Source organism: Heterodontus francisci, chromosome 31, assembly GCF_036365525.1.
Source record: "Heterodontus francisci isolate sHetFra1 chromosome 31, sHetFra1.hap1, whole genome shotgun sequence".
Classification (NCBI taxonomy): Eukaryota; Metazoa; Chordata; class Chondrichthyes; order Heterodontiformes; family Heterodontidae; genus Heterodontus; species Heterodontus francisci.
The window spans coordinates 52,038,015-52,060,801 of record NC_090401.1 but is presented as its reverse complement, the minus strand read 5'-3'; the positions used below and the strand labels follow the sequence as shown (position 1 = coordinate 52,060,801).

Genomic DNA, 22,787 nt, shown 5'->3' with positions numbered 1-22,787 from the left:
TTGCAGGTTGATAGGTAAATTGGCCATAGTAAATTGCCCCTAGTGTAGTTAGGTAGTAGGAGAATTGAGGGAAGGTGGGGATGTGGTAGGGCATATGGGATTAGTATAAATGGGTGGTTGATGGTCGGCACAGAACGGCCTGTTTCAGTGCTGTATCTCTCTATGACTCTGTGTTAAAGCATCACAAAAACTCATGGATTCTCAGCAAATTAATGTTTTTGAAAAGTGAAATGCAACAACTTCATCTGGAACTTTCAAAGGAAAATAGAGTAATATTCTTTACAGCTTTATCTGCTTTTTTACATTTAACCCTATGTCCTCTGATAAAAAACTTGTTCTATTATCCCATCTTTTTCTAATGAGAGATTCCAATTCTGACAATTTTATAAGTAGTGTGGACCAACATTAAAATACACTTTACAGATAAACTACTAATGGAAAAAGTTACCTCCTGCAATAGAAACATCATGCTTTTGTAATGAAAAGAACTTGTAAAACCATGCCAACATCTACCAGCATTAACTCAAACAGCACAATTTATTCATATCTATACTGTGGTTTGTAGTTCTCCTCCTCTGGCCCACTTTCCTCTTCCCAAGCTGTGCCCAAATAAACTTAACCTATCAGCATCAAACAAGAGGATTCAATCTATACCAAACCATATTTGAGGAGACAATTTCAAAGTAGCATTAAGTGCAAGCCTTGCCAGGAAATACACAACAGGGAATTAACAGATTAGAACTTCCCGTTTTATGGCTCACTATAGGAAGCAGCAGTAGTACATTTTGAAAATTACACTGTAAAGCAAATTACATTTCTGAAAACTTGGGGGTCATTTCTACTCAGGGGTAATACAACACTCGATACGGAGGGCAATATATAATAGGACATGCAGCCAAAAAAAAGACTGACCCTGGGAAGTAAGCTTGCCCACATCTACTTTACAAGTAAAAACTTAAGCAGCATAATAATAGTTATACACATTAATGTTACAAACTACAAGTTAAAAATTCCATGATTAATAGATACTTAAATTTGATGAATTTCACTCATTTTCAGTTAGGGTTTCTAGGTAGAAGACCTTTCACTTTCTTCTGGGGAGAGAGGAGTCTTGCATACCCTCCCACACGTTTATAAGGCGGGGAGAAAAAGAGTTCAGGCACTGAAATGCCTCACTCACGGGAACTGTGCCTTTTGTCTAAAAATAAAAGAATGGTACTGATAAAAGGTCAAGTAAGCTACTGCAGAATGTGTGAAAGCAAGAGGCACTGAAGAGAAAGATACTGGAAGAGTAAAACACAAAGCACCTGAGGGTGTGAAACAGAGCAAAGCAAAGCAGATTTATTTGGAGTCTGCTTCTGTCCTTCACGGATGGTCTTCTCGGGTGTTGCATATGGGAAGCAGGCTGCCTGGAATATTGTTGGTTTTTCATTGGTGCGCAAATGTCCATATAGGCCTTCTATTAATTTCTAGGCAGTCAGCAGGAAAGAGGGGGAAAAAAAGGAAGGGAAAAAGAAAAAGTAATAAGCTCAGTTATAGACACCAGAAAGAGTCATTTTACAACAACAACTTGTGTTTATATACTGCCTTCAATCTAGTAAAAACCCCAAGGCACTTCACAGGAGTGATATCAAACAAAATGTGACACCAAGCCATATAAGGAGATATTGGGTAAGATCAAAAGCTTGGTCAAAGAGATGGGTTTTAAGGAGCAACTTCAAAGGAGGAAAGAGATGCCAATCGTGGAGAGGTTTAGGATTTCCAGAGCTTAGGGCTTCGGCAGCTGAAGGCACAGCCATCAATGGTGCAGTGATAACTAATTGGGGATGCTCAAGAGGCCAGAATTAGCAGAGTGCAGATATTTCAGAGGTGTTACTGTGATTTAACAGGCTAAAATGACAGCAATACTTAAACAAGACGTGCTTTTGACTTGCTTTCCTTCTTTTGAAAATGTTTGGTTGCTTCATGCAACTTACTTGATAACAGATCACAAAATAGGCAGTGGAATCTAAATGTTATTTCATTAGCATAACTGAGCAGATTCTACAGTTTAAATATATATCATACGGGACAACAGATTTTTCTCCAAATGCAGAAATGCTACAGAATAATTACAAAACTGAAATGCGTAACGTTTGGTCTTAAGCGAATTAACAGCCATTTAAGACCATGCTCCCTGGAAAGTCCTTTAATCTAACCCTTCCCCAAAGCACAACTTCTTTAAGGGTTATAAACAGAAGGATGAACCGGACAGAATTTTTGAAGCTTCAGTATCCCCTCTCTAAATTTTCAGACTTATTTGACATCTTGCAGTTTAATTCATGTACATTGCTGAACTAACCCATTTACTGAAGGTGCCATTTCTAAATTAGCTTGTTGAAAGTATTTTGTTGATTGTAAACATTTGAGATACAGAGCTAACATTTGCTGACAAAGGGATGCTGTAGCTTTAAGGAACATTCACATAACAAGCAGGCATGCTGTGAAACATGAGCCAAATTACAAACCCGCTGCAGAAAGCAACATAAACAGCAGATCTGTGTGTTATATTGGGTAAACATACACCATAATAATAGGGTTTAAAATACTTGGGTGCCCATCAAATTTATTTTGGGAGACCCAGAAAGGTAAACATCTCAAGACTCCATTGATCACAGTGCAGACAGTAAAATATTAAACGTTGATATTTACTGGACTCTATTTCAAAATCTCACACACACCCTCCAAGTTTAAAAATTAAAAAAAATCACAACTGCAAAAGGAACAAGTAGCAACCTAGCCTATTTTCTAGAATTACCACAATTACAAGTGTTATGAGAAGCATTACACAAGAGATGATATTTAGGCAGGATCCTGAAATTATCATTTGGAAACAAAAAAAACTGGAGTATAACCTACAAAATAAGGCACATTAAGTGCCCAGCTGATATTTAACCTACAGGATTAAAAAAAAAATTATATTTAATGTCATATCAACAAAATCAGTAGGAAAGAGAATGTTTTTGACTTCAAATTGATCACAAATGATAATTTTAGAAATGAATGAACCAGGAATGATCAGACATGATGAATTAAAGTACTGAAATATTCTATACGCAAAAAGGAATGCAACATAAAACTTAGTGGATATTTAAAAGGATTCTCTGATGTTGTTGCAGCAGATTCTACAAGTAATGCTTAAAGTCTGCACTAATACAATAAATAGCTGATTAAAGCACCATGTGATAGATGGCATTTTAAATCTGTTTGAAGTTTGCTGTTCCAGAGTAGAATCAAGTCAAATCATATATTACAGCAATGTTTAACTTGTTTGGGCTAAAATGACCTGAATCTTTTTGGCACACAGTTTCATTTAAGTTGACTGTGATGGTAATTTTTCAATACTACAAAATTTAAGTTTTATATTTTATAACATTATGCCATTAATAGAGGATGAAATATAATATGGAAATCTCACACTGAAGAGGGGAACAAATAAGTGTCGTTAGCTGGGCCAATCTTGTTCCTCTGACAAATGTTGCTGATGAGATGTAATTAAAACAGACTGCAACTGACTAAATCAACTGCATATTTCATGTTCAAAGCAACAAAGTAAAAAGGACCATCTGTTACCAATAACTTTGCCTGCCTACAAAAGAAACTCAGTTTTACGATATGCATGCCATACTCAGAATTTTAGTGTTCAGTGCAACAGAAAACACATACATGGGGCAAAAATGGCTTGACACAAACTTGTATAAACGCTTCAAAAATTTGATCAAACAGCAACACTTGTTTACATCCACATCTTAAAAACTCATCATTCAGATGGACACCATGCATTTTCCACAAGTATTTTAACCCCTCTTGGAAAAAGGTGCCAACTTGAAACACTTCAACAATCTTGCTACTTTTAATAATTAAATAAGCTTCAACCAAAGTAAAGGCCTCAAAACAGGATTAAGAGATGCAATGGTTACTTGGCCAACAGAAAGCAAGCTAAATATGATGCCACTTGGCAAAACTCTGCCATTAATTAAGATTCAGTGGAAAAGGAAAACAAACTTATCAAAGCAAATTAGAGGCTCTTCCTTGACCTACGTAGACTGCAGTTTTGCAAAGTAAGCAACAATTACAAATCCTAGCCCCATTTAATTATGAAGGTAGAAGAAAATTAAAGTTATGACAAGTCCTCCTGCTCAGGGTATCTGACCCAAAACCTGATGCCTTGCAGTAACAGGTCAAGTTAAGATTGCTTCAGTTATACTAAAGATACAATTCTGCCAAGACGCCCCCTAAACAAAATCATTTAAAAGACGGCAACAAACCACAATATAAATTACTGTTAAAAATGCAGCATATTTAAAATATACTTGTACATAAATCTAGTGTGCCGAAAGAAAACCTCTCTGCTTAATAACTCTGCACAAGGTTTATGTATAAAATGTTCCAAATACAAGTTTAATTTAAATATCTTGAACAGCTGCCTAAGTAGGTCAAGATAAGGATACTGTGTCTAATCACCTCCATTCCAAGCAAAAACAAATCATTGCTTATTTATATCAGATACAGCCAAGGTGTCAGCTACAAAGCCATAAAAATGAAATATAAAACTGCATTGTATATAGCACTTAGAAGCACTCACCAGTAACAACTGTAGTTTCAACTGCTGGGTATTCAACATAGTAAAGGTACACAGAAGGAATGCTATAGCAAAGTGCTTAGTTAGAAAGCATATATACAGCAGCAGTTTGTTACCTTTTGTATGAATGAAGACCCCCATTCACAATGGTAATTTAATCCAAACATTTCATGCTTAAGACAATACATACAGGATATTATTCTCACTTCAGTTTTTCATTTGAAATCTCAAGAGGAATGCAGTTCATTGGTCAAATTGCCCGTTTGTAGTAGAAAATACGATCATAAGCAGAAGCAGGTGGTTACAAAATCCTATAAAAATAACTGGCTTGTTTTGATGTGATTCTATAACTCTTCAATTATGCCATTTGAGGGGACTTATATATCAATATATATGATATATTGATTAGTGGACAGTTGAGGTGAATTACAGCCCTGGTCCAAAGTCTGTTGGAAACCAGTCTACAAGCTCAAATACAAATACTGGCTATTCATGGTGTGTCCATCATTTTATATAACACGCAAAAGGCATTTTTCATACTTTGCAAACAATGGCCAAATGTATGGGAAGAGAGAACATCGGTAATGATGTACAATGATGGTGTGAAATCATCGGCCCAGGGAAACAAATGCAATTACCGCTACAAAAAACTTATACATGCTTCAGGTACTGTTTCACTGCAAAATACTTTCAGAAAATATGGACAATGCATGCATTTCATACATTATAAGGGCAATTTTGGAATGAACAGAAAGCTAAACTGTGTAAAAGTAAATAAATGAAATTTACTTTGCCTATTTTAGAAACTTTAAGCGTCTTTAAGGTGTGGGGATAAAACTTCCTTCACTGTCAACTTTTAGTATACAACTTATTAAGCGGCAACCATACATTAACAAATATCACGTGATTTTGATGACCATCTCAATTACTGGCAAGTTTTGATTCTATCTTGGATTGCAGACATCATCATTTTAGGTTAGTTTAAGGATGACAGAATATATTAAGTTTCATAATGGCTTTTTAAGCATATCCTACAAATTGCAGGTGTGTAATCTGCAAAAATCAAAAAGTTTTTGTTGTAAGTCTACTTAGCACTTCTGCAGCTGACTGAAAAAAAGTATATTTCAATGCCTCTCAATGCAAAGTAAACAGGGATTGTACAGGGCAAGTCCTTACCATGCAGACACACACACGTGTTTGATACTTAAAATGCTCCAATCAGCTACACAGACAGTGGCAAAATCAGCGTATGGCAGATCTGACCTGAATTGAAGCACACTGTTTTGATTTTATATGCACATGAACACGCATGGATATCTCAACTTAAATTTTAGTAATACATCAGAATTTTGCAGAGCTGATGCTCATCCCTAAAAGGCTCATTGCCTACAGAATTATACAGATTGCTGTGAAATTAGGCTTGGCATCTTTAGTAACACTGGAAGAAACAAACTTTCTGGCTCTGGATTACTGGTATTACCAAAATCATCTTTAGAGAATGCAATCACACACCCATAAAATAAAACTTTGAAGATTTAAAGTCTAGGTAGTGCTTGCTGTGGAGAATGGTTCCATTTATTCCAAGTGAACAAACTACAGTTGACTTTAATAAAATCATTGCCAGAATGAACAATCAAGCTTTAAGTTGTTTAGTGGGTATTTTTCATAACAAAGAGACCATCTCATTTAATGCAAATGAAGGCTATCCAACATTCTAACCCTAATTAGCTAAAGTCTAGCTTTCAATCCTCAAAAATAAGCATTAAAACTATATTAAATGTAGCCAAATACAATAATTCAGCATATTGTGCAGGCAACACAACAAAAACATTTTTTTTAAAGTTCTAAACCATGCACTCATGCATCCTTATATTCCCTCTATTCTCTGCACTGCAGCTATCACCAGTTTTGTGTCACTTTGCTAATCTACAGCAACCTCCCCTTCTCTATCAAAAACAGGTAGTGGCATGAGAGAATAGAACTTTTTCTGTACTTTCATCTCAGGACATTAACTTTACAATAGTTTGGAGCTGCAGAAAAAAATCGGGTTAAGTATGAGTCTAGCAAAGATGACCATTTACAGACTGTTCAACTGGTGGAAGCGTGCATATTTTCTTCCAGTTTGATGTCCAGTTTCAGCATCCAAAGTCATTCAACTTAGTAGGTTTTCTATGTATCTAGAATTTATTAATGTAACATATGGTTTGGATATTCTGATCAAACTCTGGTCACTTGCAAATGAAATTTCCATTTCAAAAAGACAATACACATTTCTACAGAATGTCCTTTCTCAATGAGATATCCACTACAGTGTACACTTCAGTCTAATCAACAAGTTGATTCCATGGTTTGAATAAGCTCACTACCCCCGTCCCAGTGCAAACGCCTCGTCAAATGTGTAGGATGCCACCTTCCTGTCCTTCTCCCAGCTTAATAATAAATTACAACCAAAAGAACTAAAGTTAATATAGAAAATCCCTACGATAAATGATTCAGCAAAGAACGAACAAAACTATTTAACTTTATCTAAACTTTACAGTCCCTTTATAGCTTTACATCTAAGCTAGATCACAATATTTTATACTCAATTTTCATGTGATGTACTGTGAATTTGCACCAGACTAATCAGGTGATTCAAATAACCTCCTAAACCTTCAGAGAAAACCTGTATATACAAATGATCCAATTAAATTTCCCAGGATTAAACGATAACCATATGAACTAAAATGCCAATGGGCGAAAGAAAACTCCAATCTTACCATCCCCTTCTTTCCAATTAAGGATGTTACATACAGTAGTTACACATTATTTAATCCTGGAAAATTTATTTGGATTATTTGTATAAACAAGTTTTCTCTTAAGGTTTAGGTCATTTGAACCAACTGATTAGTTTATACCCTTATAACTTACTGTGTCAATATATTGATTTCACTTAATTTTCATAAATTACTGGAACATCGTATGATCACAAGATGCTGACCAGGTTAACATGCAACTATGTAAACCGACATATCTTAAGCAATATGTTGCTTTATCAGCACAGTTCAAAGGAAAACAATAAGCCTGCAGATATGGTTTTCATGATGTAGTGTTTATTTTTCTTACATATGTACAAGAGAAAAGAAATCCAGGAATATACAAAATTCCACTGAAAGGGTTTATTTATATATTGTTCTTATTCTGAGAGATAAAACATATTGCAAATGTGTTCGAAATTACTGAGAGAGAGTCTGGAAAATTGTTTACCTGAAATACTTGATATGAGAATTCCACTGTACCATTCCCAATCATTTGCCTATAAATCATGACCCAATTTCTTTGCAAATTATTTATGTATTTATCACCTGGATTCAACAGGAATATAAAACCAAACTATGCAAACTACAATAAAGTCATAAACTGATTTGCCAAAGAAGATTATTTGCAGAGAAAAATAAACTTTGAGAAAATAGGAGTTTTTAGTGTCCTAATGGCAGATTATTTTACAATGCCGCTATCCAGTCTCAGACGTTTTTCCCTCAAACTTTGTGAGCAGAATTTTGTGCTGCTGTTGGAGGCGAGCATGGAGCTTTGGAGGGGTGAAACTGGCAGGGGTTGCGTTCCCGATATTGCCCGAGCCCCCTGCCATTTTGTCTGGAGTGGGGAAGGCTCAGGATGGCCTTCCTACCCCAAGTCAATTGAAGCCCTTAAGTGGCCACTTAGGGGCCTCCTCCCACCTCCACCTCAATTTTGTAGAAGGACATGCCACCAGCTAAAGCCCGGTGGCCTCTTAGCGGGGTCGGATCTCTCCTTTGGGGGCAGTCGCCACCCCTCCACCCTCACCAAATCTCCTCCCACCCTGTCACAAGGGTCAACAACCCCACTTACCTCTCCCAAGATCGTCTTCTCTCTTCGGTACTGCAGGACCTCATAGTACCGGCATTGGCCACTGCCCCCGGTGGTGCTGCCATTACTGCATAGCTCCAGCCTTCTGACTGGCCGGCAGCTCTGGAGGCGGGAGCTCGTCCCTTAAAAGGGACCGAGTCCCCAACAGTGGGCAGATAATTGGCAGTTAAATTGCAACAGGGGTCCGACGGAGGGTCGAGGAGGGTTCCACCCCTGCCTTCCAGCCCGCCGCTGGGAATTCTGTTGCCGGAATAAAATCCAGCCTTGTGAGTAAGCATCTTGACCTCAAACTCAAACAATCCATTTTTAGCTATCAGCATCAGACTAAATATTTAAAGTTCAAGGCAAATGCATAAAAACATAACTAAATCGTTAAACTTCTATCAAGAAATAAATTACTATTTCCATTACCAGTTACACAATGGCTATAGTCTCTATTTTAGTCTTTCTTTTCCAAGAACCTTCTTTTATATTTCAAATACAATACAAACTCAACAGCTGGCCATTCATCACACCACTGCAGACTATAACAACCAAGGGTACTAATCTCCACTCACAATATTTTAAAAATGTAATAATTTTTGACTGTCTAACTCACTTTTATTGCCTTCCAATGTGACTTCTTCACATAAACTCATTTTTCTCTCTTCCACCCCAGTGCCCTAACATTTTTCTGCTTAGTAAAACTTCTAATATCACCATTATGCATCTGCCTCCTGCCCTCCACTTCTTGCCCTCTCTCAAACATCCTTACTGCAATCTACATTACAGATTCCACAATCCAGTGAATATCATACACCAGTGTGGAAGACTAGTAGAATAAAACACTTAGAAAGAACATTTATGCAAACTGGTGCAGATGTCCCCTCCAGTGATAAGCTTGTAGACTCAACTGAATAGAACATACTTAAGACATAACACAGCCTTACACCAAGACTCTTGCAGCATCTTTTCTTGAATTCTCTAGAATATGAACCTAATGACAGTCACAGCTATTTTCTCTTCCTTTCACTATTACAGTAATGAGTTGGCTAATTATATTCTGATATTTGACAATATTCCCACAGATATTGATGCAGACACATCAGCTGGGCTACTTTTACAACAACTTATTCAGCCTTAACAATTGCTTGAATATTCTTGTAGATACTACATACTAGTTTATTTTCAGCAAGCTAATGAGGAAATTCACTCCTTGAAGCTATAAATTCATCACAAATATCTCAAGTTTGGCAACTCTATTCCTTTCTCACATGTGTTATTTAATTGACCATCCGACTGTCTCAAGTAACAAATGCCAAATTCGGATTCACTGTCTTGTACAAAATACTTCCAACATTAAGCACATTTTGATAGATACTTTTGTAGTAAGAAATGAACAACATGTTTGTATACAGCATCCTGATATCTGATTTGATACTGCCTCAGCAACACTATCCTCAACCCCTGCACAGTTGAATTCCAAATCACTTTTTGAACTGTAAGGTAACTTACTGGGTAAGTAATCTGAAGCACAACCATTCTAAGTGAACAAATTTCGATACAAAAAACACCAACATATTGCAACAGCTTTTCCAAATACAACAGCTGTGGAATAAAATGATTTTCTTCTGGTTTACCCACATATGCACTTAGCAGCAAGGTCTACAACATTTTTCTGCAACTCCATTCATTAGCCATTCCTCAAAATTACGCTTATTTATACTTAAAAACAAGAGAATAAAAGCTGGCAAACCCAATAGCAGAACAAGTTAGGGAAAGCTGGAGCCAAACCAAAGCAAGGTTTTCATAAGTTCACCAAAAGAGCATTTTTTTGCCGTTTGCAAGGCAATGTGAAGCATAGTTTGATTCACAGGACACAGTCACAGGTTGTATTTTGAAGTATTCTGCATAAGGAATGACTGAACAAGCTAAAAATTGTAACCAAAAACAATGTATAACCATTTTTCCTTTATGAACAAAATGCAATTTCCCCAATCATTTTCTCAAATCCACTTTAATCAACTGTTCATTTTACATAAATCAGCCTCTATTTATTCTAAATCCTGCATTCCACCCACAGCCTGCTCTATTCCTCTGTAACGGCCAACTGTCTACATCATTGGGCACCACCACAGACAGCACACATTCCAGGGCACACAATTGAACTGCATTCTGCTAAGATCACTTTTCATTAAAATCCACACTCAAGTTTGGGCAAAACTTTGGGCCAAGTTGAGATAAAACTGAGGAGGTTAAATTACTTGCTTAAATCCATACCTGTCAACACTATGTATACTTATACACCAAGTACAACTACACAGCGATTTTTCTGGGGATTGTGTTGAAAGTACATTCAATACAGCTTAACTAAGGAGCAAATAATCTAAAATAGTGGTCATATTCAATCCACAGCATTATAGTGAAACACCATTAAATCATATATTTAAACCTCATTTTTCACTTAGGTTTGTAGACTAGGGCTGGATTTTGTTGAGCTCCTGGCGTCAGGCTGGTGGTGGGGGGAGGGACGGAAGATCGGAGTGGCAGCGGCCCACCATGGAGCCTGATGTCAGGAATGCCGGGCTTGATAATACATTTAAATGGAAGCCAGAGTAATCTTACCGGCAGTTCCGGATCTTCCGAGCAACGTGCGGCACTCCTGCGCCTTCACGTTCCCGTCCAAGAAATGCTGGTGCCACCGAGTGGGAAAAGGGGGAAACTCTGCATTTGTAGTGAAGTGGGGGAGGGGGCAACTCTGCATTATCAGTTTAGTGGGGTTAGGGGGTGGTGCGGGGGAAGAGTTGACCTTCCCTCCATCATAAAGTCAGAACTGGGGATGTTCGCTTATGATTGCACAATGTTCAGTACTATTCACGACTCCTCAGATACTGAAGCAGCCCATGTCCTTATGCAGCAAGACCTGGACAACATTCGGGCTTGGGCTGATAAGTGGCAAGTAACATTCGCATCACACAAGTGTCAGGCAATGACCATCTCAAACAAAAGAGAATCTAACAATGTCCCCATGACGTTTAATGGCCTTACCATTGCTGAATCCCCTACTGTCAATATCCTGGGGGTCACCATTGACCAGAAACTGAACTGGATAAGCCACATAAGTGCTGTGGCAACAATAACAGGTCAGAGGCTGGGAATTCTGCGGTGAGTAACTCATCTCCTGTCTCCCCAATGCCTGTCCACCATCTACAAGTCAGCAGGGTGATGGAATACTCTCCACTTGCCTGGATGGTGCAGCTCCAACAACACTCAAGAAGCTCGACAGCATCCAGGACAAAGCAGCCCCTTGATTGGTGCCCCATCCAGCACCTTCAACATTCACTCCCTCCATCACCGACGCACAGTGGCAGCACTGTATACCATCTACAAGATGCACTGCAGCACCCACCAGGGCTCCTTTGACAGCACCTTCCAAACCTGCGATCTCTACCACCCAGAAGGACAAGGGCATCAGATGCATGGGAACACCACCACCTGCAAGTTCCCCTCCAAGCCACACACCATCATGACTTGGAAATATAATCATCGTTCTTTCATTGTCGCTGGGTCAAAATCCTGGAACACCCTTCCTAACAGCACTGTTGGTGCACATACACCCCAAGGACTGCAGTGGTTCAAGGCAGCTGACTACCACCTTCCCAAGCGCAATTAGAGATGTGCAATAAATGGCCTAGCCAGCGACGCTCACAGCCCTCATACGAATTTTTAAAACTCTGCACTTGGGTCAGTTGGGGCATTCTGCACTTCGTGCATTTGGGATGGGAAAGGGGTAATTAGGGCTTTCCTGGTGTAGTTGGGAGGGGGACGGAGTCAACTTTCATCTGTCAACACAGGCCTGGCAGCCTTTAAAAAATAGCGCCAGCGGCTGCACAGAAACAGTGATGGGGGGGGGGGGGCCTGCCCTGTGTATTATAATGAGCTGCCGCGTGAGCCACTATTTTTTTCGCCCACTGCCGGGAGAATAAAGTTCAGCCCTAGGTTTGGACAGAACTTGAATTCTTGTCGCGTTCCTAAAATTATTTGAATGTCAATTTGTTTGCACTTTATTATATAAAGAGCTGAAGAAAAAAATGCTATTTATCAGATGCAAAATTCTAGTTCACCATCTCGTAAAGCCCATCATCAATGCAACAAAGTAACAATATTCAGGAAAGTGAAGGTTACATAACTACCATCCAAGCCATCCTCCACATAACTACCATCCAAGCCATCCTCCACATAACCACCATCCAAGCCACCCTCGCACGTAACCACCATCCAACCCACCCTCGCACGTAACCACCATCCAACCCACCCTCGCACGTAACCACCATCCAACCCACCCTCGCACGTAACCACCATCCAACCCGCCCCCAGACATAACCTGCAGTTAGAGAACGTCTTTAATGTGATAAAGCGTCACATGTCCTTCTTAGGAGCATCATCAAATAAAATTTGACACAGAGCCACATATTAGGACAATGAGCCACATATTAGGACAATGAGCAACGATTTGGTCAATGTAGCTTTTAAGGAGTGCCTTAAAAGCAGAGAGAGAGGTAGAGGGAGATTTAGGGAAGGAATTCCAGAGTTTAGGGCCCAGGCATCTGAAAGCATAGCCACCAATGCCACATTTAAAACAGCAGATGTGCAACAGGCCAGAATTGGAAGAGTGCAGAGATCTTGGAGGGTTGTCAGGATGGAGGATGCTTTTGAGATAGGGAGGGGCAAGGCCATGAAGGGATTTGAAAACAAGGATAAAATTTTTAAAATTGTGGCATCGTTGGACTGGAAATCAATGTAGATCAGTGAGCATAGGGGTGATGGGTGAACAGAACTTGGTGCAAGTAGGGTTTTGGATGAGCTCAAGTTTACGCAGGGTGGAAGATGGGAGGCCAGCCAGATGAGTATTGGAATAGATAAATCTAGAGGCAACAAAGACAAGGATGAGGGTTCCAGCAGCAGATAAACTGAGGCGGGGGTGGAGTTAGGCAAATGTTACAGAGGTGGAAGTAACTGGTCTTAGTGAATCCACAGATGTGGTCAGAAGCTCATCGCAGGGTCAAATACGACACCAAGGTTGCAAACAGTCTGAATGCATGTCTTGACACCTCATTTTTTTCTATATGTAAACAGTATCATCTTGAAATATTGGTATGCTATAATACTGATACAGCAATATATCAATAATAATTTCAAGACAACTAACATTCCAAAGCAGCAATACAAAGGATCTATTCCGTAGATTAAATACAGATGGAACAAACCTAATAAGGGTTATTCAAATACTTAGCTGTTTACCTGCCCTTCCCAATCAACTAAAGCTGAACAAAATGCCTTCTTACTGTTAGACTTTGCTATCAGTAATGTTTAAAATATGACTGCTTACAGCATAGCACCATTTTAAAATAAATATATAGTATATAAAATTAAAGTATTCATTTAAAAACCAGGATAAATACATACACATATTGAAAAGGGGTTTGCAGCATCAATATGCCTTAAATACCATAAATTTGACACAAAGAGTGCAATCGCTATCTTTTAAACCTTTTGAGAGACAGCAGTTAGATAAATGCCCTTTAAACCACGTGGTCTACAGTATGAGAAATATGAAGCAGTTTTGGCAACAGTTAGAATGGTCATCAATACTGTACTGAATCTAAATACAAATGGCACAGCGTAAATACAGGTAGTTGTCTTTACAAAAGAGGAAAATCATTTGAAAGATTGCATTGTACTCAAAGTAACAGAATTAAAATAAATAACAGAGAGCACAGAGTTTTGTAAGTAACAAGTAGGAAATATAAGTTAGACAAGGTATTCATTTTAAAAAAAGGAATTTATCAGTACAATGTAGAATCAAAAAAATCAGCTTAAAAAAAGAATGAGGCCTGACTGGTTTAGGTTACAGCTTCAAATGAAAGCCCCATTTGTGTTCAAACAAAGACAAGCCACCAAACTGTCAGAACAAACATTATAAGGAATGACATTACGAAAGGAATGCGAGGGCGCTGAAGTGCAAAAGAATAGAAGTGACAAGGTTTTGTTTTAGGTTTGTCATCAGGAATCTGAATGGAAACCTTTTGGAAGTTTTCTTCTTTGCTTTCTTGTGCAAGTTCAGTCCCTGTTGCTTCCTGCTTTCCTTTTATCTTATCTTCTTCCTGTACTAACAGAGGCATTTTCTTTGTCTGCTTTTATGACAGAAGACCAAGAGAGAGAGAGATGAACAAATGCAAGATGGAAAATTAAGTTTGAAAGAAAAAAGTGTGCAAAAAGAAAAGGGAACAATGTGCCAGAGGAAGGAAAAAAATTAAAAAAATGTAGTGAAGATTTGGGTTTGAGGGATCTTCCTATGTGGATTTATAACTTTGAACTTCAAAATTTAAAAGGGAATGATAGCAAGAGTGATATGTATTTTCAGGAACAAGGAGGAAAGGAAAAAAAGAATAAAATGTAAAAATATTGTAACAGAACAGGGTTCACTTGCACTTTGGTAGCTTTTTTTGAAAATGTATGGCCATTTCTTCATGCAACCTTTAATCAGCCATGCACTGTTTAGTAGGCATTCTTAAAGCTGCAGCAGTGGAAGTCTTCACTGTTAGTTTTGGGAACTGTAAGAGTAGAAAAACTGATGTCTGTTGTCTAGCAACTAAAACACAGTTTAGCACTGATGAGATCTGCTTCAGCAAATAATATATTAGCATTCACAGCACAATTGTAGCAACTTTACCTCTGGCCCACCAAGCTTCTTTTCAGGGCGTAAACCTGAAATCACCATGGCCTGTACGTACATAAAGTTAGTAATTTTAGATACTTCAAATACATATTTATTATATGTACTCTTATTTTAATGGCAAGAGAGAGATGGATTACTTGTCACATATATAGAATTCCTAATTCATTAAAACATCTCTATCATATACCATGTGGATAATGATCTGAAGTCATTGAATACCAGTGAGGGAGGTTATTTCATTTTCCTTAAAAAGTTAGACTATCATGTGACTTCTACCTTACAGCTGACATCTAGTGAAACATATTAATTGTCCTTAGAGGTTTTGTTTTATTTTTCAAATGGATTAATTTTTTTTAAAAAGAAGAACTTCTACTAATTAAGAAAAATGGTGTTCTATTATTTCATACTTTTATCCTGTGATGTAAATCAAAGTGTTTTTCACTCGAAATCAAAGTCTAGAGGAAAGATCTGAAAGTTGGTATTTACAGAATTTTACTGGCAGAATGACAGCATCACCTAAACAAGGTGAACACTGTTCAGCTCATTATTGTCCCCCGAATATGACATAGATAATGGCTGCAAAGCTACACAATTGGCTAAGCATATCTTGTGTCAACAGGTATCTAGAAATTAGTGTTAAAACTGCTGGCCTAGTTCCAGTCTCAGTACTAGTTTAATATATTCTGATGAAGGGTCACTGACCTGAAACGTTAACTCTACTTCTCTCTCCACAGATGCTGCCAGACCTGCTGAGTATTTCCAGCATTTCTTGTTTTTAATTTCAAATTTCCAGCATCTGCAGTATTTTGCTTTTATCTCAGTACTAGTTTACTTGGCCGAGAAACCTCAATCTGGATCAAGAATGGAAATTGGCCTCTAAACTATTTAGCATTTTTCTTAAGTGTACCTGACAAATTCTAAACAGATCATGAAATAGTGAAATGAAGTTAAGCCAAATTCTATCTTTATTAAGTTAAGTTTTGGTATTTTAACTGGAGTTTTATGGAATCGTGTTTAAGTTAAATTCTGTTATTATTTGCGATTCTGGGGTTTTTAACCAGTGCATTGTGGATCACATTCTGCCATTCTTCATGAAAACTGTACATCAGTGGTCTTACTTAGAGGTCAACTGGCTCCAATCCTAACTAACATTTGCATTTGTAACACAAGGCCACTTCTTTGTCTATCTGAAGTATGTGTGCGTTGGCTGTTGCTCTGGACCAGGGCTCCTTTTCTTCTGTCAACTGTCAAATAGTTCACTCTCTTTCTATGGCCCACTGTCCTGTTCTGCTCCTGCATTGTACTTCCCAGTTCTCCATCTTGATGCACTTAACTGCATTCTGCTACTCCTCTGCTGGCCAGCTCCATGTATTCACATTGCTCCACTCTCGGCACTCGCTGTTGGACCAACCAAAGCAGTAGCAGTAAAGCACAACGTTTCATTTTCTATCTGCCTCACCACCTGGGAGCAAACCTCTCCAAGTTCCTTGTCATCACTCTTTTCACTCCAGTAGGTCTCCTGCTATCCATCTACTCAGCAATACACCCACTCCATTGTGAACAATTCCCTCAACCACAATTATAGCCTGGTTAAGTCCTTCAACAGCCTAGCAGAGTGGCCCTTTCCTCCTCAATGAGGCAAACCATCTTGGCTACACATTCGTTGCCCATACTATCGTGGCTCTCATCTCCAGGTCCCAGCTCAGTCTTCTTCCCCAAGCAATTGCTACTCCTTAGTTTATCACACCTCTGGAACCTTTCCTTCAATGTATTAATTATCTACTGCCCTCCTAAAACCCAATGGCAATTTCCTTGCCAGAATCTCCCTACTCTGCTTATGCGCGGTGCAATGGCTCATTCTTGGCAATTTCAACACTCACCCAAATTTCTTCTGGCCCTTCTCTTCACATGGAGTTCCGAGGCGGAAACCTGGTGGGCGGTGGGGTCAGGAGAAATAAAAAATTTTTTTAAGGGTGGGAGGGGTGGGGGAACAGGGAAAACAATTTTTATCGGCTGTGGGGATGGTGGCAAGGGGTTGAGGGTCAAAGAACAAATTTCGGGGGGGGGGGGGGGGGACACTAATAAAAGTTTATTATGGTGGGGAAAGGGCAATTAATGTATACAATACCCATTTGGGGAGGAGGCGTGGGAGACATGATTTACAGATGAAATAACATTTTATTTTTATTTCCCGGAGTTCGGAATCCTTAAATTTTAAAATGTAACTGAAGGGCTTGAAGCCCTTTAAAAATGGCGCCGGCGCCTGCGTGGTGGTGCCGGATGCTGTTGCTAGGGACAAGGCTACTTCCTCTACATCAGGGGCGGCCACTCCACCCCCTCTATTTAAATCAGCCCCCGCGCACAATATCGCAGGGGATGTGCGTCGGCACTTCCATGTCGGAAGGCTGCCGCTCGCAGTCCGCTGCCACGCAGCATGGCGCACTAATAAAATCCGGCTCCTCATCTTTCATTTCCTTCAGGTTCTGTTATTTTCATTCTTTATCCCTGGGAGGAAAAACTCCCCTCTCACCCGTTCCCTGCAGAATACTCCCAACTTCCCTCTCTCTTGCACTTGTCCGACCACAGCACTGCTGCTACCTTTAACTTTCTAGACAAGTTTTTGCTTTAAACAATCTCACTCAAGTTCCTCACGGTCTCTCTCCCCACCGTTCACCTGGTACACCTCTGCCTCTTCAAGCCATAGGATTGCAACCATGAATGCACATGATGCATAAATGACCTGATCATCCACAAACCAGATATGGATAGGCAACATTAAGAATCAGCACATTACACTCCCTGCAACCAAATGTTCTCATTACTCCAGGATTCTCCTGGGGGACAAGGACAATTCCAAATTTCAACAAGAAACTGCCTCCCCTGACCACCTTCCTCTGCTCCTCCAGACTATCCATTCAACTGCCTCCTGTGCCACCCACCCCCAATTTTTATAGCTCTCCATCACTAGGTAGCTTCTCATTTATGTGCCTCCAGCCCTCAAACTCATCTCAACACCCACCTCCTCCAACTTTGACCCATTTTCAACCCAAATCTGACCACACAACTATTTTTCTTTCGCCTAATGCTCAGTAACATTACCAATAGTTCTCTTCCCTCAGACTTTGTTCCTCTGTCCTTCAAAACTAGCATCATCACCCTCCCCTCAAAAATCTTGCACTCAACGCCCCATCTTGCATCTACCTTTCTTCTTCAATAATCATGCCATCTTCCAGTTCCGCACTCACCTTTGCCATCACACTCTGTCTGAATCCCTTCGTGCTGGTTTCCATCTCACCCACAGCATTGAGCCCTTTCTCTTGAACACTTAGAATGTGGGTAAAGTTGTGGGATTAGAAGATGCCAGTCATGGTACCCTGACAGAACAACACTGTTGAACTTATGCAAATTGTAAAAATGAGGATCTGGTGTAAGTTTGACAAATTTTCAAGACCAAATAACAAAGGGGGGGGGGGGGGGGGGTGGGGGGGGGGGCGCGGGGAGCTTGTCAACTTATGGGCACTAATTTCAACAGGCCAAATAATTTTCTCTCTAAGGAGCAGAATATATTAGCCTGAAGTCAAAAGAATAAAGATCAGCTTGGGGCACCATATTGCATTCTCAAAAGACATGCCCTCAAAAGGATTTTTCACTTTCATATCATTAGCCTTTGTGGAAAATGCACAATTGCATCATTCAAAATGGATTTGAAGGATTTAACTTTAAATGGGAAAGTAAGAGCTGTTGATACGTTACAAAATTCCTACTTCAAATGTCAGAAGTTTGGATTGGAGATCAAAGCACACTTCGCATTTCCAATTTGGCGAATATGTATATTTTATGTTGGCTAACATTTATAATGAAGAACTTGAGAACTACATGGTGTATCTTTTATATAAAAATTCTTTACCTCTGTGCTTGGTTAATTGCAAACAAGTCACAGAGGACTAGGATGAAACTTTGACAGTTGCTAAGCTGAAAGAAACTAGTCTCAGAGATAAGAGTTTAGACATTAGGTACCGTTTAAAAATTTTTAGCAATTAATAATGGAAAATAAGGAAGTGGCAGAAGCGTTGAACAGATAGTTTGTGTTTGTCTTCACTGCAGAAAACACAAACAACAACCCAGAGAAAGGGTACTGAGAAAACTATTAGAACTAAAGGCTGACAAGTCCCCAGGACTTAATCCTAGGGTCTTAAAAGAAGAGGCTGCAGAGATAGTAGATGCATTGGTTGTAATTTTCCAAAATTCCCTAGATTCTGGAAAGGTCCCATCAGATTGGAAAATAGTGAATGTAACTCCTCTATTCAAGAAGGGAGGGAGACCAAAGGCAAGAAACCACAGACCAGTTAACCGAATTTCTGTCATAGGCAAAATGCTAGCATCTATTATTAAGGAGGTTATAGCAGTGAACTTAGAAAATCTTAACGCAATCAGGCAAAGTCAACATGATTTGTGAAAGGGAAATCATGTTTGACTAATTTGTTAGAGTTCTTTGAGGAAGTAACAAGCGACATGGATAAAAGGGAATCTGTAGGTGTGGTGTACTTGGATTTCCAAAAGGCGTTTTATAAGGTGCTGCATCAAAGGTTACCACACAAAGTAACAGCTCACAGTGTAGGGGGTAAAATATTAGATTGGATAGAGGATTAGTTAGTTAACAAGAAGCAGAGAGTAGGGATAAATGGGTTATTATTGGGCTGGCAAGCTTTAACTAGTGGAGTGCCACAGGGATCAGTGCTGGGGCCTCAACTACTTACGATCTATATAAATGACTTGGATGAAGGGACAGAATGTATGGTTGCTAAATTTGCTGATGACACAAAGGAGAGTAAGTTGTGAGGAGGATATAAGGAGTCTGCAAAAGGGATTTGGATAGGTTAAGGTGAGTGGGCAAAAATTTGGCAGACGGAGCATTATGTGGGAAAATGTGAACTTGTCCACTTTGGTAGGAATAGAAAAGCAGTATATTATATAAATGGAGAGATTCAGGACTTTCTGTACTGAGGTATCTGGGTGTCCTGGTACACGAATCTCAAAAGGTTAGTATGCAGGTACAGCAAGTGACGGGGACGCAAATGGAATGCCGTCATTTATTGCAAGGGAAATGGAATATAAAAGTAAGGAAGTTTTGCTGCAGTTGTACAGGGCGAGAGTGAGACCACACCTGGAGTACTGCATACAGTTTTGGCTTCCTTAAGAAAGGATATAATTGCATTAGAAGCAGTTCAGAGAAAGTTCATTCGACTGATTCCTGGGATGAAGGGGTTATCTTATGAGGCAAGGTTGGACAGGTTGGGCCTGTATCCATGGAGTTTAGAAGAATGAGAGATGATCTTATTGAAATATATAAGATCTTGAGGGGAATTAACAGGGTGGATGCTTACAGGATGCTTCCCCTTAAGGGAGACACCAGAACCAGGGGACAGTTTAAAAATAAGGAGTCTCCCATTTAAGACAGAAATGAAGAAAATTCTTTTCCTTTCAGAGAGTCGTGAGGCTGTGGAATTCCCTTCCCCAGAAAGCAGTGGAGACAGGGTCATTGAATATTTTTAAGGTTGAGTTAGATAAATTCTTGATTGACGAGGGAGTCAAAGGGTATAGGAGGTAGACAAGAAAGTAGAGTTGAAGCCACAATCTGATCAGCCATGATCCTATCAAGTGTCAGAGCAGCTTGAAGGGTTGAATCTTCTACTCCTGCTCCTAATTTGTATGTTCTTATGGTTCAATATATGCTTGGCAACCATAGTTACCCCAGCTTGACATATGTACTAGCACTTTTTAGGGCTAGTTTCTAACTAGGTGATGCATCCATCAAATCCTAACATGATTGCAGTTTCAATGATTGAAAGTAGGAAACAATACCATCAAATAAAGTAAGGTTTATATTTAAAGAAATTTGTCCTCTGTTGACCTTGTAAAACACAACCATAAACATGTAAAGAACTTTAGACTTGAATGCTAAACAGGCTGCACAAAAAAGCAATTTAGCAGAAGGCAAATATTTTCAACAAGACAGTGTCAGGACCCTAGACAGCATTAGTTTAAAATACTGTTCATTCTTCCTACAGCTAGGTTCAAATTTGGTTCTGATTGATGTCCTATGTAATGTCTCAATGTTGTCGGAATAGATTTGTATCTACTTAACGTTAATTGCTACTACACTGACTCTCATTCAAGAAGTCAAAATGTGAAATATTACAAGATATGCAAATGCGATACTGGTGTAGATGAGAGGACGAATGGGGTCTTTTAAATTTGGAGTCCGAGGTATGTTATTCGGCAACGTAAAGGAAGCTTTTCCAAGAAAGCATCTGACCTGTAGAATACACACAAATGGGCTTTCTTGATGCAGATAGGGTACAAAAATCTTTAATTTTGCAGCAATGACATCCTTCACCAAGATAGGTACATTTTAAAATCAAAACCCTCTCATAATGCCTGCGTCGTCTGTTTTACTGAGACACCTCCTACTTCTTCCTTCATCGGGATGAAGGAATTTTAGTCTGTAAATCAAATATATTTTACTTTTTAATCATCAAGGGATCAGAGCAATCCACAAGAATGGATTCCTGTTTCCACTACTGCAGATAAATTTTCTAACATTACTTTATTGCCTGTGCACGATTGATCCACCTTTTGAATGTTATTGAAACAGAGCTCCACCTAATTTATCCAGTTTATCAACCAAACAAACCTTCCTAAAGAACAGAATTTCACTTTCTTTGCAGATCTACCAGTAATATTTGAGGGCATTATAAAGCAAATTTTAAGTTATATTTCTTACTAGTCAAAGATATAATGACATGTTTGACAGCAAAGGATGTGATTCGTCAATTTGTTTTCCAGAATGTGGATTGGAATGATAAAAAAGGAAAAAAAAAAATCATAATTTACAAATTCATCAGCCAACAATCGAAATCTGAATTATATGGCCACGAAAATGAGTGATAACACTGATGAAAATAATAAACTACATCCTGAAGTGTTTTATTCTATTAGAATATTTGTCCACTTGTGCCATGGCTCATGTGCTAGAATAAATCTTACAAGTTAGTTAAGTGGTTTACAAAACTTGAACTTCATTTCTTTTGGGATTTAATCTTTTTAAAGTCTTCAGATTAAAATAACTTGGTAACAACATCCACCAAGAAAGATTCAATGAAATGAAAGAGAGCTATTAATAAGCCTATGGAAATATGTGCTTTAATCATAAATACATTAACTGGTCTAAGAATAAAACTGAATACTATCCTTGGCCTGATTTAATACAATATAGTTCCGATAACAGCCATTTTAAAAAAAGAATGTTTACAAACAGCTATAAATTATAAAAGAATGATTTCCATTTCTAGATTCCTACAATCATCTTTCCAAGTTCACTCTATCTCATGCTTTGCTCCACAACTAACTTGCTTCCAAACCTCTGCCAAAAAAAAGTGTCTTCCTAATAGAAACAGGAGTAGGCCACTTAGCCGCTAGAGTCTATTCTGCCATTTAATTAGATTACGGCTGACCTGTACCTCAACTCCATTTATCTGCCTTTGATCCACATTCAATGATACC

General features: G+C 38.8%; 1 protein-coding gene across 7 annotated transcripts in view; it reads right to left on the bottom strand.

Annotated features, from left to right (window-relative positions):
- The window catches only part of epb41a (erythrocyte membrane protein band 4.1a), a 185,431-nt gene that overhangs the window by 10,428 nt on the left and 152,216 nt on the right, over nucleotides 1-22,787 (bottom strand). The window lies entirely within an intron of this gene.